This window comes from Oncorhynchus clarkii, chromosome 2 (assembly GCF_045791955.1).
Source record: "Oncorhynchus clarkii lewisi isolate Uvic-CL-2024 chromosome 2, UVic_Ocla_1.0, whole genome shotgun sequence".
NCBI lineage: Eukaryota > Metazoa > Chordata > Actinopteri > Salmoniformes > Salmonidae > Oncorhynchus > Oncorhynchus clarkii.
In genome coordinates, this window is record NC_092148.1 from 79,657,907 (window position 1) to 79,663,906 (window position 6,000).

The window sequence follows — 6,000 nt, forward strand, 5'->3', positions numbered from 1 at the left end:
ACCACCTGGGGGCGGCCCGTCAGGAAGTCCAGGATCAAGTTGCAGAGGGAGGTGTTTAGAGCCATGGTCCTTACCTTAGGGATGAGCTTTGTGGGCACTATGGTGTTGAAAGCAGAGTTGTAATATCTGAGTGGATGATGCTGTATGGCTGGCCACCTGGATCTGGGTCATTTTCAATTCAGGAAGTTTCCAAATAAAACAAATTAAGAATTGGGAAAAAGTGACAGAGGACTTGAATTTCAATGTATTTATTGAATGGATTGAGTTGTAATGTGTGTCTGGTGCCCTTGTGTGTGTCTGGCACCCCCTGCAGGAGAGCAATGCCCTGTTCTGCTGCCTGTACTGCTCCTGGTGTTACAACCCTGTGGCCACCTTGTCCCACTGCTTCCTGACAAAGAACTATCGCCATGCCTACGACCTCATCCAGAAGTTGTATCCTTTCTGCTTGTCTTTGATATACATTTTGCATATCAGTATTATTACACCTCATAGTGTATTTCTATTGGTGTGTATATTATACTATATTTCCTTTATGTTAGCCATGTAGTGGTGACTTGGAGGTGACTGTGGAATTCCTCATGGAAGTGGACAAGCTTGTTCAGTTGATCAAGAGCTCCATCATTACCTGTGAGTCTCACAGCACCAATATTAGACCTGAACACACACACTGAACGGCATCACACAGCACTACACACACACCTGTCTCTTATCTTTCTGTGTTTGTCTAGACTTATATCTTCAGCTGCTGGAGGTGGAGAACAATCCGTACCTGATCAAGGCCCTGTACGGCCTGCTGATGATGCTACTGCTTCAGAGCCTTGCAGCTTCTCTCTCACCGCCTGCGCTGTATGCCTAACCCAGAGCTCATGAGGACAGTGTGAGTAGTACTAATGATTGTGTTCATTTGGTGTGCCTACAGTGTGCAGCATTCCATTCCCATGGCCACTACCACTACAATATTATTCCCTATACAGTTATTTATTTCATCCCCATGTTTTTGGTTTCAGGGATAAGTCGAAGTACATTGAGTCTAAGTCTGTTAGCATCAAGCTTCCGGCATACGCTTACATGGATTACAATGAGCAAACACCTGGAGGTGCGCCACCAGCACTCAAGCCGTGCCAATCACAGAGACAGGAAGTTGGTGCTGTGACACGGTGGGACAAACTTTGACCCCTGAGGCAGGGCACTGCGTCAAGCCTTCACCCACGGATGGAGACGCAAACACCCCAACCAACCACAAACTTAAAGGACTGATTGAAGACTGCTCACCACTCATATAGAAGCACCTTTGTGCTTATATCGTTTTTAGCCTTTATAAATACTGTAGGCATGAAGAACATTGAGTGGATTTTATTTTTTAAACAATCATTTTTTTAAATGGATACTTTGGGATTTTGACAAGTAAGCCCTTTATCTACTTCCCCAGAGTCAGATGAACCCGTGGACACCATTTAAGAATTGTAAGCATGCTAGCAGATAACTATAGACTTTCAGTCATTGCGCTAATGCTAGTTAGCATTGGCTCGCAAAACTACCCCTAACTTCCTTCATACTGGACACACACATAAAAATTGTATCCATGAGTTCATCTGACTCTGGGGAAGTAGATAAAGGCCTCATTTCCAAAATCCAGAAGCATCCCTTTAAGTGCTTTTTTGTTGAGTTGCATACATAAACTCTCATGCAGACACTGCACATACCTTCCTGTTTAACCCTGCTGGGACATTAGTTTAGGCCCACCCAACCCTAGTTGTGAGAAGTGAGAGGACCTTATTGTGACTGGAGGACAATCCAAACTTGAATTCAGGGCAGGGGAAACCGCTTGCATCGTTTGTTTTTTCTTACTATTTAAAAGGCTTGTTACTTGGCAAGCTCATATTCCGCAATGGTCCCAAAAGCCCTGTACAATGGAGACAGCACGATTATGCTCCTCAGACTAATTTTATGCTCTTTCTGTTGCTCAAAGCTTAACTGGACATGCTTCTTGAACAGTATTAAAACCTCTCTTTTGCCCCCCTAATCCATCCTTCCCCTCTCTCACATTCTAATTTCATACTCCTCTCTTCAGCCAGTCTCTTCCCCTCACTGACAGCCTTTTTCTCTTTCGAACGCTTGTTACCTTCCTCTTCTTATTGCTAACATCTGCTTCCTGGGCAACCCTGCTGCAGACAGATGTCTTATCAAGTGAAACTTTAAAAAATAAAGTTGACCATGTGTAATAATTTTACTTTCCATTAGCTTGTATACTCTATGCATCAGTTTCTGAACAGTAGGTGGCGTCAGTCATACTTTTATAGATAGTGATTGATCTGTGGTAGGTGTTATGTAGATTCCCAATAAATAATTTACACAACTACACTTTTAGCCCATTTAAGATACAAGGAATTAGAAGTTTTATTCAGATCGCTATTAGCTTTTGCCAAAGCGATTCTTCCTGGGTTCCACAAAACAAAACACTGAAAAAGTTACCATTATCACTATTTGTCATACAGTAGCTAGCAGCCAGAGCAGTAACAAGTGGGACAGGACCAAATAGGTGGGGGCTCATGTTAAACAAGAATGATGACATGGTATGTCAGTTCCTATGAATATGCAGGGTTTGTTTACAGCTGATGTGCTTCAGTGATGCCGCCCAGACCTATTGCAACAAGCAAAGGAAGAGCTCCAACTCGTTAGTCTTTGAAGTTAACGTGTCTCCTGTGAGACGCCCCAATAAAAGAGCATTTCTTTGATCTGGAGTTCTTTTGAACACACCCTCTATGCAATGTCGGCAACTGCGCAGTGCGACATCTTATCACATAAATGCCATACACGTGACAAGTCAAATTACCACACCTGCCACCCACAGCTACAACTCAGTGACAAAATCATACATGGTTGAATAGACAATATCCTCATTTGTAATGGTGCCAAAGGTTTCTTGCAGCTGATATGGACCATAGAGCAAGGCATCTCATGACAACTTTTGACATCCATTGTATTTCACAAATCTGTGAATTCCAGTTGTGTACAGAATGTAATTGCAGTGTTAGCTTAAACCCTGTGGAGTTACTTCTAGTCCTCATTATAAAGATGTAATCCCAGAAATGTTAAGGATGTTTGAACAAAAATCAAATGGTATTTCCTCACACCTAGTGCATTCAAGCTTATGCCATTCTTTCAAGGTCCAATGCAGCAGTTTACCTCAATATAAAATAATTCAGGTAACAATGAATTACCTTCATACTGTTATCTTCAATTGATATGGTCAGAAATGGGTTTTTAAAAGCTTCTTAGCAAAGAGCAATTTCTCAAGCAAGAATTTTGCTAGGACTGAGTGAAGGGCCTAATTGGGAGGGATCTGTAACCTAAAAACTATCCATTATTGACATAGGTTTGAAAGTAATTGGTCTAACTTCCAAAACTCAATCCCACCAAAACAGGCTGAAATTTCAGGTGTTCTTTTCAAAACTGCATTATTTTCACATTATTCCAACCTCAGTGTGGAAATGTATATAAAACACAGAAAAAGCTTGTTGATTGCCATGGGCTTTAACATGCAGTTTTGCCCAACACTGCTTTGGCTGTACAAATCTGATTTAATTAAATTAAAGTGTATTTACTACTAAAGAACAAAGCAAGTAATGAGACCCCTGCAGATGCATTTAAACCAACTAAATAAATATTTCTCTAACTTGGGTTGAGTGTAACCCATATTGGATACTCTTGACACGCAAAGCCCCTAAAGCTTTAAGAGCCATGTTTAGACCAAGTTTCTTACTGGTCAGAGCCAATAGCCCACATAGTTAATAGACAAAGGACCTCCAGTGAAATATTGAATTATTTATTAGTAATCAAAGTGCTGTAGAGAATTGAAGTCCATGGTCAGGAGATCACCGAGCATGTCAGATACAAAGTATAGTTAATATAGTACACAATAAGCTACAGCATAAATTGGAATACCTTTAGACCATAAGAAACCAGATCCCATATTCCTCAAGTGTCTCCGGGTAAGAGTGCCTATCTAGGATGAGGTCCCCACTGTCCATGCATTATAATCTAAAACCGATCCCAGAGCACCACTCTTACTCTGCTTTATGAATGTGCCCAGAATTACATGTGAATAGACCATAGAGGTAGAAAGAAGCCTGTAGATTGATACAACCAGTCATAGCATGACATTGCCATTGAGGGCTTCCACCAATTTAAAGTAGCAAACTGGGTTGGTGATTCCTATAGAGTGATGGGAGTGATTAGCCAATGATCAGAGCATTCTTTAAAATTGGGTTGCCCATGAATTGTAAATGTCTTTAAGCTGCATCACCTCAATCTAGTGACCACAATAAATGACAATATTTGGCTCAGCACTCCAGCACTGCATGCTGTGTATACCTTACTAGCATTGCATGTATTTTGTTTATTTTAAAACTATATGAAAATTCACTACTTTAACATGGAGATGGCCACAATGGTACCATCACAGACACCATAATGGCACAGATACAAATATTTGTCCTCTTTCCATCTATGGAATACGCAGACAAATAAACTTAATCTTGAAACTACAATAAAATTGTGATGTCAATAAGCCAATCATATCTGCACTTAAGTCATCCTGAATTCAGGTCTTCCTAGAACGACATCACCACGGGAGCCTCCACTCTAGGAATGGGCGTAGTTTCTCTGAGGAAGTATTGTGGCATAAATCCTCTGGGACCTGCACCTACATCTGGTTCAGGAGTGGGTTGGACAGGACTAGGCTCTTCACCACTCTCAGCCTCCATGCTTGAGTCACTGGTAATCTGGGCAAACTGGTTGGCTGCATTTGGGTTTAATCCACTGTGAAAAGGTGCAAACGTGTTGACTTCCAAAGCAGGTTTGTGGTCCAAGTACTGTGAAAAGGTGGCTGAGAGTTCCTACTTGGGTCATCTATACTTTGTGCAGAGGAACGTTGGCTGGGGTAAGGTTTTGCTTTAATGAAAGCTTTGGGAGGAATGTTTTGTTCAATATAACTAACTGGTGGAAGGGTTTTCCTGACTTGAGTAGTAGTAGCTAATAGGCACTCCTCCATTCTGGCTATAGCCAATATTGGACGGCACAAGGTAGTAGTCTGTTTGGGCAGTTACTGACCTTGGGGCACTTGTGCTTTAAGATGGGGCTATAAGTAGGGGGCACAGGCCTGCTGTATTTGCGGGTTGGGGAACCATGTTCACTACCTTGCTGACCTAGAGAGGGATTCTTACCAACCTGGCCACTTCCTCCTGAATTGGTGGTGGAAAGTTGCATCTGCCATGGGTAAAAGGTTCTATAGTGGGTAGGATAGTGGACAGGGCCGACATCAAATATGGATATGGGAAGCATAGGTTGGCCAAGTCAGTCCATGACTAAAATAGTTGGTGGAGGGTTGATGCTGACCTGAGTAGTAGCCACTAGGAGCTACATTTTGGCCATAGCCAACATTGGAGCGCACAGGGACTCAATGATAGTCTGTTTTGTCAGGATTGACTGGCCTTCGGCAGGTATATTGGCTACCAACACTATAAGGAGCATCTTAGGTGGGGGTATAACTCCGTGGTGCAGGTTTGCTGTCTAAGGGGGGGGGGGGGGGGGGGGGGGGATGTATATTGGCTATCCATACTGTAAGGAGAGCCATAGCTTGGGTATAATTCTGGGGGGGCAGGTCTTATTTGGGGGCTTGGTGGACCAAGTTCACTACCTTTCTGGACTGAAGGTTTCTTACCAGCCTGGCCTATTCCTGAATTTGAGATGGAAGGTTTAGTTTGAACTAGAAAATAGTTTCCATAGTGGATAGGATCAGTGGTATTGGGTACAGGGTCAACAGTAGGTTTTGGAGGCATAGTTTGTTCAGTCAGTCTTTTGCCAAAATAACCTGGGGAGAGGTTTTCCTGACCCAGGTAGTAGTAACCACTAGGAGCTCCTCCATTTTGGCCATAGCCAACATTGGTGGGCACAGGGTCAGGTTTGATTGGAGTTGGGGGTTTATATTTATACTAACCT